The sequence below is a fragment of the Equus quagga genome, chromosome 5 (genome assembly GCF_021613505.1).
Source record: "Equus quagga isolate Etosha38 chromosome 5, UCLA_HA_Equagga_1.0, whole genome shotgun sequence".
NCBI classification, from domain to species: Eukaryota; Metazoa; Chordata; class Mammalia; order Perissodactyla; family Equidae; genus Equus; species Equus quagga.
Window position 1 is genome coordinate 96,254,888 of NC_060271.1, and position 13,959 is coordinate 96,268,846.

Consider the following 13,959-nt stretch of genomic DNA (forward strand, 5'->3'; position numbering starts at 1 on the left):
AAATAATGTGTTCTTCTATCCTACCCTTCGTCATTCTCAGTTAACTGGGGCCAAAATAACCCATTACTCTTGACCATTAAGGAAAGCTGTTTTATCTTTCCGAATTACCCAGATCATTTCCCAAATTCTCAAATTTCTTTATAAGCTTGTACAGACACTCAGTGAAGAACTACCTTAGGAATTCTTTATCAATGCCATGAATTACAAACATTATCTTTTGCTGTGCTAAGAAGGAACATTGACATTTTGTGAAGAGAAAAATTTGTCTGCTGAAGAAATTTGGTTAGTAAGCTTAACAAGACAATTCATTTTTCTGGAAAGAGTTTTAAATCAAATGTGCTGGATACAGTCCATGCACTACAGTATGACATATGAAGAGGATCACAAGATTAAAATCTGCAGGTGAGGCTAGGCTTGGATAATTTTCCATTACAGCCTATGTCATGGGAACGGATACATTCCATGCCACTTCTGTTCTATATACATTTTTCATAATAGGCAAAGTAGGTAAAAGCACACTTCAGCATTTTGGCTATTTATAAATACTGTGTTATAATACAAAATTCAATATATTATTTTTAACTCAAGAAAAAGCAAATCTCTATTAGACATAATTAATTCTTCAATAAATTAATACACCTTCAATGAGCACCTGTGCTGTGAGAGGTGCTGTCATGATTAAAAAGTCGTATCACACCTAAATTTGGCTCTCACAGTTGTCACAAATATGTACAAATAATACACACACATACACTCTTGTGGCAAACATGGCTTGCAGACTCTCATATCTATTCTGTCTTTCTCAATTACTAATGGCAATGTGTCCAGACAAAAGGCCTCCCGAGAATTATTTACAGATAGGAGCCATATGACAACTCTTTGTAATAAGATTTAAAGAGAAGCCATGGTTTAGTTCTTTTGGGAAAGCATTTTTAAAAAGAAGAGATTCACTGGCCACCTCATTCACTCCCTGCAGTTTCCTCTTCTTCCTGCCTAGAACAAGAGTGCCTTACCTCAAAGTACAGTAGCCACATTATGACGATGGAGACAGAAGCTTCACGTTAAAACAAGCAGAGCAGGAAGTTAAAAGAAGCGTAGGTTCCCACACTGGGTCTTTGAATTGTTGCATCATCCTGGAATGCCTACCTCTGAAAAACACATGACAATATGGTTTCCATATTCTAAGGATTAATACAACTGTTAATTTTTAGGCTACTATTTTGGAGAATGCAGTGTCTCTATTAAACAAGTATGATTCCAACAGATTGCAAATTTATAAAATTTTATAATAAATAATATATGTAATTTTATGTATAAGGCAACTTTATACAAATTTGTAATATTGAGAGTCAGTATTTAATGTGTCATTTTAACTACCAATCTCCATTTAAATTTTGAATGTATATGCACGCACGTATATTTTCACACGGATATATACACACATGTACAAACCTGCCTGGGTGTTATTTTATGATAATTCATGGATGTGGCCTTTGTTATTGTTATTACCTCTCACCTCTATTCTGTACACAGATAACCCCACCTTAGTCATGATTCTGCAGGAGGAAGTCTGAGCTAATGCTACATTATAATACAAGGAACCTGACCTAATAAATGTAGTGTGCACTTGCGTATTAGAGAATCAATCCATCCTTTTAAGAAAGGCTGGCTGCAGAGAACTGTAAACATGAGTACATACTAATTCATGCACCAACATTTTTAATTCAGCAATACAGTAGAAATGAGTATATCAAAATAAGTACATAACAATGAGTGATTGAATAAATTACCATATATCTGTATTGTGAATATTATGTTGTCATTAAAGCAAATGTATTAGACATATGGAAACATGTATCATTGTTACTTAAGGATTCTGCTTTCAAACATTGTACATATATCTGTGGTATATGTGCGTCTGTGTGTGTGCGTTTAAATCTGCCTTAGCATGGAATAAGAAGGATGCCCACCACAATGAAAAGATTGGAGAGTCCAAGACATTGGGATTGGAGGTGAGGTAGTTGTGGAAAATTATTATTTTATTCTACGTCTTTTGTTCTTTTGCATTGTTTAACATACACATACCATATATACAGATGTACATAATACACAGATATACGTATACTAGAAAGGAAGGAGATTCGATGCACATGTAAGAGAAAAAAGAGAAAGATGCTAAAAACAGCATAATGGTGGAATTTCAGACATCATCTTACAAGGCTATGTGATAAATGAAGGGGACTAACTCCGTGTAGGAGACAGACTATATCATGTGAGTGCTTGCATATGTGTTTATTACAGTTAGCTACTATTTGTCTTCATAACAGATATCAAAATATTTTAACACAGAGACACATGATAAATTTACATTGGGCTAAATTCTCAGTACACGTCCTTGCTACTCTTGCTGTCTTTTTGTTCCTGCTACCTCTTATTCTGAAAATTGATAAACTTTGTCTTGTGAAAATAGTCTGCCTCGATGCATATAATATGTGAGGGATGAAATTCTCTCATTTAAAGAACTCTTCAAGAATAGAGGGACAGATCTTCCATTCTTTACTTGATGGAGAATGTTCAGTTTACTTTCAGGTACCGGCTACATACTGTGTTCATGGGTACTTTCCAAATCCCTTAGTTCTGGGAAGTATCAAATATTATCCTCCTTCTTGTACCTTATTTACAGCAGTAAACTCTAGATGGAAAGAGGTTGGAAGTCAAGCGTCAGAATCTTTCTAAGAAATTTTTAGATTTGAAGTTGAGCCGTTCTTGCAGGATGAATCTCCTTGTTTCCCCTAACTTAGCCCTAGTATGACTCTCCCAGAGCAAAACTCTCCTTCTCTTTGACTAGCTCTGAATAGGAGACTGTTAAAACTTCATTGTCAATTACGAAAATATATTAATTTATAAATTCAAGGTTAAAAGAAACAGCCCTTAGTTAACGTCAAATCAATAACCATCCACCTGTCCTGAGATCCTATACAAACTAATGATTTCCTAATTAAAGAACCCTAGAATTGGGGCAAGGGCTGAAGGTCTGCATCCAGCCAAACTCCTAGTTCTTGAACTTACCATCTTCATGAATTTGGGAAAAATACTTGTCTACCCAAAAGCTCAGGTTCCTTATCCAAACAAAGAAATAATAATAGTACTTAATTCACAGGGTTGAGAATTAAATTTGATTAGGCACATGCTTAAAACATAAAATGAGATTAATAAAAGTAAATCATCAACATGTTCTTCTGTCACTTAAATATGGATATATGTTAATATGATTTTCTAAATGTTTACTGTATTATAATGCCTGATATTTAAAGTCATTATGACATCACTCAGTGTTTCACATGCTTTAACAAATTTAATCTTCACAAAAATTCTGAAAGGATGTGGTAAACATTAGCACTGTTTATCTACAAGGATCCTGAGGCACAGAGAAGCTAGTAATTCATGGAGCTGGGATTCACACACTGGCAGCGGACGTCCTGGCAGCAATGCTCATACTCTGAACCACTACAATCTACTCTCTCTCATGTACCTCATCACTCTGCCCCTAAAGAGCGTCCATCACATTTAAAGGTTTCCTTTTGCTAAGCAGTTTTGTTAAAATTACATTGTCTATCAAGCTTCTGCTTATTCCAGGGCAGGCTGCCCTGGGATTTCAGATTTAATTCTGTACATTTTTTTCCGTTTTTCTGATTTAGTCTCATTTTCACATTTATCTTAATAACCTGAGGCTCTCTCTCTCTACCACCAAATAGATCTTGCTGGCATCTTCCCTATTTATAGATACTTTGCTCAATAAAAACCACCTTGTTCAACTCCCTTATCCTTTGAGGATTGTAATTTCACTCTCCCTGCTTCATTCCCTCCAGATAATTTATGGGGATGCAGAAAAACCTCTCCCTCGGTATAAGAATGTAATGTCATCAAGAGTAGGCCTACACAGTGTTTTAAGGACAGAGACAGAATTGATTTACTATAATGAGCACACACAGCCCAAGAATTTACTTGGATGTTTCTGTCTTTTGCAATTTATTCTCAGAATATGAGGCCCTATATATGAACATTGGAGGTCAATTTGAGGTGAACATATTCTTGTTCAAATTTAGTCATAAAAATATATGATATAACCAGAATTCTAAATTCCATGGATAACACGTCCACACATTTCTAAGGAAAAGCGTAGGAAGAATATTATTCTCTTTCAATTCCTCTATCAGGTATAAAGGTCAGTTTTATTTTCTAACATATGAAAGAAGTCAAGCAGGTGATGATGCCCAGAAAATAAGCCAGAGATAGAGAACATGTGGTAACATTACTGGTAGAAATTGTGTATATATATAGACACACACATACTTTGAACTAAGAGTAGGTATTTGACAAAAATATGGTCAAGGAAACTAGAAAAAAAAATATGTGAAAGGATATCAGAATGGAAAAAAATGCAAACACACCAGAAGATAAAGTTAAAAAAGATCTCAGAATGTCAAAATTGTATAATAACAAGGGAAGTACAAGGTAAAAATTAAGGGGCTTGTAGACCAGATCCAGAAGTTCTATATCCACATAAAAGAGTTGCAGTAGATAAGAAGTGAGAAAATGTAAACGATACAGAAAAACTTTTAAAAAAATAGGAAAACAACTTTAGGATCATTTCCCACATTGAAAGGGCCACTAAGTGCCATGAACGATCACACACACACACACACACACACACACACACACACACACAGGACTCAACATGTAGCAGTGACATTTGAGAATGTCAGTAATAAAAGGAGACTCCTAAAATGTTCTGGAGACAAAAAAAAAAAACCTTCAAAAAATAAGAAATATATTGGCATCAGAAAAAAATTTTCACTAGCACAATTAATGCAAGAAAAAAATGGGGAAATATATTCAAAGAGCAGAGAAAAAAAATAACTTTCAAAATTGAATTCTTCAGTCAAAATAATAGCCAAAGATTGGGAAAAGCAAATACATGCGTAATTAGGCTGGAGCATGTAAATGCACAAAAGATCAAAATAGACATTACTCCAAAGAAGACAAAGAGGTGGCAAATAAGCCCATGAAAAGAAGCTCACAATATTAGTCATTAGAAAAATGCAAAATAAAAACATAGTGAAATACATCTATATATACTAGAGTGGCTAAAATTAAGATAACTGACAATACCATGTACTTAGAGGAATGTGAAGTTACTGGAACTCTCATGTATTATTGGTGGGAATGAAAAATAATGCACACTATTTGGTAGTTATTATAAAGTCAATGACCTATCAATTTCATAAGAAATGAAAATTTATGTGTTCACAAAAACACACAAATGTCCATAGCAGTTTTTTTCATAGTCATCAAGTCTTCAAACAACTGAAACATCTTTCAAATGGTGAACAGATAAACTCTGGTGCATCCATGTATTGGAATACTACTTGGTAATAAAAGGGATCAAACACCCATGCTCTAGCATGAATGAATCTTGAATGCGTTATTTCAGTAACAGAAATCAGACCCAAAATGCTACATATTGTACATTCTATTTATATGGCATTCTGGAAAGAGCAAAATTCTAGGGAAAGAAAAGAAATTACAGGTTAGCAGAGGAGGAGGGAGAGGATTACCTGCAAAGGAGCAGCATGAGAAAAATTTTCGTTTTTACTCTATTTTTTTATTATTATTAAAGTAACACTGGTATATAACGTTATATAAATTTCAGGTCTACATCATTATATTTCAATTTCTGTGTAGATTACATCATGGTCACCACCCAGAGACTAATTGCCATCCATCCCCTGTGCCTAATCACCCCTTTCAGCCTCCTTCCTCCCTGCTTCTCCTCTGGCAACCACCAATCCAATTTCTGTCTCTATGTCTTTGTTTGTTGTTGTTTTTTATTGAGGCCATTATCATTTATAATGTTGTTAAATTTCAGTTGTATATTATTATTTGTCAGTCACTGTATATAGGTGCCCCTTTACCCCTTATACTCACCCCCCCCACCTCCTTCCCCTCTCTAACCACTAATTTGTTCTCTGTGTCCATATATTTGTTTATCTTCCACATATGAGTGAAATCATACGGTATTTGCCTTTCTCTGTCTGGCTTATTTCACTTAACATAACACCCTCAAGTTCCATCCACATTGTTGCAAATGGGACAATTTTGTCATTTTTTATGGCTGAGCAGTATTTCATTGTATATATATACCACATCTTCTTTATCCATTCATCAGTCAGTGGGCACTTAGGTTGCTTCCATGTCTTGGCTATTGTGAATAATGCTGAAATGAACATAGGGGTGCATAAGTCTCTTTGAATTGTTAATTTCAAGTTCTTTGGGTAAATATCCAGCAGTGGGATAGCTGAATCATATGGTATTTCTATTTTTAATTTTTTGAAAAATCTCTCAACTGTTTTCCATAGTGGCTGCGCCAGCTTGCATTCCCACCAGCAATGTATGAGGATTCCCTTTTCTCCACATTTTCTCTAATATTCGTTGGTTTTTTGTCTTGGTAATTACAGCCATTCTAACAAGTGTAAGGTGAAATCTCATCATAGTTTTGATTTGCAATTCCATGATGATTAGTGACATTGAACATCTTTTCTTGTTCAATATTTCCTGTTGGCCATCTGTACATCTTCTTTGCAAAAATGTCTGTTTAGATCCCCTGCCTATTTTGTGATCAGGTTGTTTGTTTTTTGTTGTCGAGTGGTATGAGTTCTTTATATATTTTGGAGATTAACCCCTTGTCAGATGTATGATTTACAAATATTTTCTCCCAGTTGGTGGGCTGTCTTTTTGTTTTTGTTCCTGGTTTCCTTTGCCTTGCGTAAGCTCTTTAATCTGATGAAATCCCATTTCTTCATTTTTCCTTTTGTTTCCCTTGTCCGAGTAGACATGGTATTCAAAAAGATCTTTCTAAGACCGATGTCAAAGAGTGTACTGCCAATATTTTCTTCTAGGAGTTTTATGGTTTCACGTCTTAGCTTCAAGTTTATAATTCATTTTGAGTTAATTTTTGTGTAGGGCGAAAGATAATGTTCTACTTTCATTCTTTTGCATGTGGCTATCCAGTTTTCCCAACACTACTTATTGCAGAAATTTTCCTTTCTGCATTGTCTGTTCTTATCTCCTTTGTCAAAGATTAGCTGTCCATAGATCTGTGGACTTATTTCTGGGCTTCGATTCTGTTCCATTGACCTGTCTGTTTCTGTACCAGTACCATGCTGTTATGATAACTATAGCTTTGTAGTATATTTTGAAATCAGGATTGTGATGCCTCCAGCTTTATTGTTTTTTCTCAGGATTGCATTAGGTATTTGGGATCTTTTGTTGCCCCGTATGAATTTTAGGATTCTTTGTTCTATTTCCATGAAGCATGTCTCTGGGGTTCTTATTGTGATTGCATTGAATCTGTAGATTGCCATAGGTAGTATTGACATTTTAACTATGTTTATTCTTCCACTCCATGTGCATGGAAGATGTTTCCATTTCTTTATGTCATCTTTGATTTCTTTCAGTAATGTCTTATAGTTTTCAGCGTACAAGGCTTTCACCTCCTTGGTTAAATTTATCCCTAGATATTTTATTCTTTTCTTTACAATTGTAAATGGAATTGTATTCTTGAGTTCTCTTTCTGTAAGTTTGTTATTAGAGTATAACAATGCAACTGATTTTTGTTAAGTTGATTTCGTACCCTGCAACTTTTCTGTAGTTATTGATTATGTCTAATAGTTTCCCAATGGATTCTTTAGGGTTTCCTATATATAAAATCATGTCATCTGCAAACAGTGAGAGTTTCACTTCTTCCTTGCCATTTTGGACACCTTTTCTTTTATTTTCTTGCCTAATTGCTCTAGCCAAAACCTCCAGTACTATGTGGAATCACAGTGGCGAGACTGGGCACCTTTGTCTTGTTCCTGCTCTCAGAGGGATGGATTTCAGTTTTTCCTTGTTAAGTACGATGTTGGTTGTGGGTTTGTCATATACGGCCAGTAGTATGTTTAGGTGCTTTCCCTCTATAACTAGATTTTTGTTTGTTTTTGGTAAGACAGATTGGCCCTGAGCTAACATCTGTTGCCAGTCTTCCTCTTTTTGCTTATGAAAGACTGTTGCTGAGCTAACATCTATGTCAATCTTCCTCTATTTTGTATGTGGGAGGCTGCTACAGCATGGTTTGATGAACTAGGTCCATGCCTGGGATCCAAACCTGCAAACCCCGGGCTGCCAAAAGACAGCACATGAACTTAACCACTGTGCTGCTGGGCCAGTCTCTCTATACCGATTTTATTGAAAGTTTTTATTATAAACGGATGTTGGACTTGTCAAATGCTTTCTCTGCATCTATTGAGAAGACCATGTGGATTTTATTTCTCATTTTGTTAATGTGGTGTGTCACATTGATTGATTTGTGGATGTTGAACCATATCTGTGTCACTGGTATAAATACCGCTTGATCATGGTGTATGATCCTTTTAATGTATTGTAGTATATGGTTTGCCAATATCTTGTTGAGGATATTTGCATGTATTTTCATCAGCAATATTGGCCTGTACCTTTCCTTCTTTGTGCTATCCTTGCCTGGTTTTGGTGTCAGGGTGATGTTGGCCTTGTAGGATATGTTAGGAAGTGTTCCATCTTCTTCAATTTTTTGGAATATTTTGAGAAGGATAGGTACTAAATCTTCTTTGAAGTTTTGTAGAATTCTCCAGAGAAGCCATGTGGACCTGGACTTTTACTTTTTTGGAGGTTTTTGATTACTGTTTCTATCTCTTTACTTGTGATTGGTCTATTCAGATTCTCTATTTCTTCTTGGTTTAGCTTGGGGAGATTGTATGAGTCTAAGAATTTATATATTTCTTCTAGATTGTCCAATTTGATGGCATATAGTTTTTCATAGTAATCTCATAATCCTTTGCATTTCTGTGGTATTTATTGTAATTTCTCGTCTTTCATTTCTATTTTTATTTGAGACTTTCCTCTTTTTTTCTTAATGAATCTGGCTAAGAGTTTGTCAATTTTGTTTATCTTCTCAAAGAACCAGCTCTTAGTTTCATTGATCCTTTCTAGTTTCTTTTGGTTTCAATTTCATTTATTTCTATTCTAATTTTTATTATTTCCCTCCTTCTTCTGACTTTGGGCTTTGTTCTTATTTTTCTAGTTTTTTCAGGTGTAGTCTAAGATTTCTTATTTGAGATTTTTCTTTTTTGTTAAGTAGAGCCTTATTGCTATGAATTTCCCTCTTAGGGCCACTTTTGCTGCATCCCATATGAGTTGGTATGGTACATTCTCATTTTTATTTGTCTCCAGATATTTTTTGATTTCTCCTTTAATTTATTCAGTGATCCATTGGTTGTTCAGTAGCATGTTGTTTATTCTCCACATATTTGTGACTTTCCTAGCTTTTTTCTTGCAGTTGATATCTAGTTTCATAGCATTATGGTTGGAAAAGATGCTTGATATGATTTCAATCTTCTCGAATTTATTGAGGCTTGCCTTGTTTCCCAACATATGGTCTATCTTTGAGAATATTCCATGTGCTATTGAGAAGAATGTATATTCTGCTGATTTTGGATGGAGTGTTCTATATAGATCTATTAAGTCCATCTGGTCTAGATTTTCATTTAGTTCCACTATTTCCTTGTTGACTTTCTGTCTGGATGATCTGTGCATTGATTGAAGTGGTGTGTTAAAGTCCCCTACTATTATTGTGTTGATGTTAATGTCCCCTTTTAGGTCAGTTAATAGCTGCTTTATGTACTTTGGTGTTCCTGTATTAGGTATATATATATATTTATAAGTGTTATGTCCTCTTGGTGGAGTGTCCCTTTTATGATTTTATACTGCCCCTCTTTTTCACTCATTGTCTTTTTTATCTTGAAGTCTACTTTGTCCAATATAAGTATGGCAATACCTGCTTTCTTTTGTTTGCCATTAGCTTAGAGTATCGCCTTCCATCCCTTCACTCCAAGCCTGTGTTTGTCTTGAGAGCTGAAATGTGTTTCCCAGAGGTAGTATATTGTTGAGTCTTGTCTTTTAATCCGTTCAGCCACTCTGTGTCTTTTGATTGGAGAATTTACATTCAAAGTGATTACTGATATATGAGAGCTTAATGCTGCCATTTTCGTCCTTGTTTTCCAGTTGTTCTGTATTTCTCTTGTTTCATGTCCCCTGTACTTCGGACTGCCAATTCAGTTTGCTGGCTCTCTGTGATGGTTTTCTCAGTTTTCTCCTATCTTTTGTGTCTCTGTTCTGATTTTTTCTTTAGTGGTTACCATGAGATTTGTATAAAATATCTCATAGATGAGATAGTCCATTTTCTGATATCCTCTTGTTCCCTTAATCTAAGCAGTTTCCACCCTTTTCCTATTCCCCATCTAAGTCATTGTTGTCACTACTTATTCCATTTTGTGCTGTGAGTTTGTGATTAAAATGAAGTCATTATATTTACACTTGATGTTTTCCTTCCTTTTATCTTTAATGTTATAATTGTTTGCTAATGTGTTCTGATACAGAGTTGCAATTTTCTGATTTTGTCTGCCTATTTATCTCCTTGCTCAAGGCTTGAAAACCCTTTTTCTTCAAGTAAGAGGAACTTCTTGATCTTTTTGTAGAAGGGGTCTGTGGCAATGAACTCCATCCACCTTTGTTTATCTGAAAAAGTTTTTATTTCCCCAGCATATCTCAAAGATATTTTCCCTGGATAGAGCACTCTTGGCTGAAGGCATTTTTCTTTCAGAATTTTGAATACATCATTGCATTCTCTCTTAGCCTGTACAGTTTCTGCTGAGAAATCCACTGAAAGTCTGATAGGGCTTCCTTTGTATGTTATTTTCTCCTGCCTTGTTGCCCTTAATATTTTTTCTTTGTCATTGACTTTTGCCAGATTTACTAACATGCCATGGAGAAGGTTTTTTACATCAATATAATTAGGAGTTATGTTAGCTTTTTTACTTGTAATTCCAGCTCCTTCCCCAGTTTTGGGAAGTTCTCAGCTATTATTTCTTTGAACAAGCTCTCTGCTCCTTTCTCCTTCACTTCTCCCTCTCAAATACCTATAATACCTATCTATGTTGCATTTCCTAATTTAGTCAGATATTTCTCAGAGAATTTCTTCATTTCTTTTTAGTCTTAGTTCTCTCTCCTCCTCTATCTGAAGCATTTCCCTATTTCTGTCCTCTAAATTGCTAATTCTGTCCTCCATAATATCAGCTCTGTTATCTAAGGACTCAAGATTTCTCGTTATCTCATTCATTGTGTTTTTCATCTCCAACATTTCTGATTGGTTTTTCTTTATCGTTTCAATCTCTTTTGTGAAGAATTCCCTGTGTTCATTAATTTTATTTCTGATTCCATTGAACTGTCTTTCTGAATTCTCTTGTAACTCATTAAGTTTTTTTATGATAGCCATCTTGAATTCTCTGTCATTTAGATTGTAAATTTCTGTGCCTTCAGAATTGATTTCTGGGTGTTTGTCTTTTTCCTTCTAGTCAAGAGTATTAATATATTTCTTTATGCTATTTGATGAGGTGGATTTGTTCCTTCACCTAGTGATAGCATCTGGTCACAGATTTCATCTTCTGCCACTGGTGGGGGACAGAAGCTGTGTATTCTGAGCCCACCACAATCCCTGTCAGTTGTGCCTGACTGAGGCTGGGCCACTCCTTGGGACTGCAGAAGCCCTGTGGGCTCTCCTACGCAAAGGGAAAGCAATGACACAGGGGCTCAGGGCTGCCACCACCTGCCCCTACAGTCTTGCTGAGACACGATCCCTGCTCTGGGGCTGCAGCAGTACTATGGGCATTCACATCAGCCAGGAACTCATTTGCTTGACCATGTAGGTCTGCTGCTGTCTCCTCATGGTCTCACCAACCATTGTGTTTGGTGATCAGGGCCTCCCCACAGGGTCTGAGCCTGGGCCACTCCCTGGGGACTGCAGCAGCACTGTGGGTTCTCTCACTGGATAGAAGAGTGATCATGTGGGCACTCAGGGCTGCTATCACCTGTTCTTGAAGGTGTGCCAATGCATGTTCCCACCCTTGGGGCCACAGCAGTGCTGCAGGCATTCCATCTGTGAGAGCAGTTGCATGCATGCACAGGGTTGCTGTAGGGCTGAAGAGTGCTCACTTATCTCTACCACCACCCTAGGGGTAGTCCTTCCACCTTCAGATGTATAGTTGCATGGGTCTCTCAGGCATTCTGTTGTGCTGTGTGAGTAACCTCCACTGATCAATGAGTATTCATTTAGTTGTAGTTCAAAGGGGGAGAGATAAAAGGAATGGCTCACTCCACCATGTTGCTGACATCACTCCTCCAAGAGAATTTGTGAGTGATTAAATTTTGTGTATGATGACTGTGGTGTTTGAAATATAACTCTATGCATTTGCTGAATCTCATAGAATTGCGTACATAAGTCATGTATTTTCCTACAAAATCACTGAGAGATATTCCTCAGAAATGCCCAGATAATAAAAGACAGGGAAATACTCAAGATCTCTCACAGTAATGGAGAACACTAAGTAGGTATAATAACTAAATGCAGTGTGGGATCCTGTTTTGGATCCTGAAACAGGAAAATCCATTAGGGAAAAGCTATTGAAATAAAAAAGTCTGTACTTTACAAACACATTAATGTATAAGTATTACTTTATTAATTTTGATAATTGTGTGATGATTTTGCAAGATTTTGATATTTGGGGAGTCTCTAGTATTTCTGAACGATTCCTTCATGCTAAATTTAAGCACTAAAACTAACTCACAATAGAAAATTTAAAAAATATTCATAATATCTAGAAAATTCTATTGTAGTGTATATGAATTCATGAGATATTTGAATTAAGGTTTTCCTAAAAAACAAATGATGTTAACAAACAAAAATTAAGTAAAACTGAAAAGTCAATGGCATACATAACTAATAGGTATGAGTCATCATCATCATGAAAATTTTAATAATTTCACTAATAAAAAGTAATATGTCATATATTTAGATGGAAAATATAAATGTTGCAAAGATGTAAATTCCCCACCAAAATAAATTTAGTGCAATCTCTATAAAAATGTTAGCAGAATATTTTAAATAAAATTTGACTATATGTTTCCATAATTCATATATAGGAATAAATGTAAAATAACGAATCAACTTATGAAAAAAGATGACTTAGAAAGCAGATTCTTTGTTAGACTTAAAAACATTTAAAGAGATATAGTGATTAAAATATGTGGCATCATAATAGAAACAGATGATAAAATCCATTGGAAAAAATAAAGAGCCTAGAAACAGAAGGACATATATGGTAAATTAGTATAGAGTGACACTCCAAATTAATAGGAAAATATTGGAAAACTTAATAAGTAGTGTGGGGAAAATTGATTACTTATTGGAGTGATATATAATTGCTTTCTCATTTTAAAGCATGCACAAAAATAACTCCAGATTAAGTAAAGACCAAACAAACAAAAGTATAAAATTATTAGGAAATTTATATAAACACATGATTAGTCCCATTCTTTAAAACATATTCATAATCGTGGTACAAGAAGTAAGTACAAAATATATGTGAAAAGATTGTGTAGTAGTTAGGGACCTACCTAATGCTACTTGACCTAAAAAACAAACCCTCCACATTTTAGAAGAATAAGACAGCAACATTCATTTCTTGCTCACATTAACAATACATTGTTATTTTTTCAAGAGCTGATTCTCAGGCTCCTTTTACCTTGTAGCTCTGCTCTAAGTCATGAGGCTCCCAAGGCCACCCTATGAGTAGTCTCCATTTTGACCAACTGGAAATGACCATCAAAGATCACGCATGGGAGGTTTTGCTGAGAAGTCTGGATTTGGCGCCTCTAACTATTGGCCAGAATTTAGTTACATCCCTAAACTTAACCACAAGAGAGACTATAAAATGTAGGAAGAAGATAATGATAGGTGAATAGCTAGCATCCTTCTTCCATAGTTAGTAA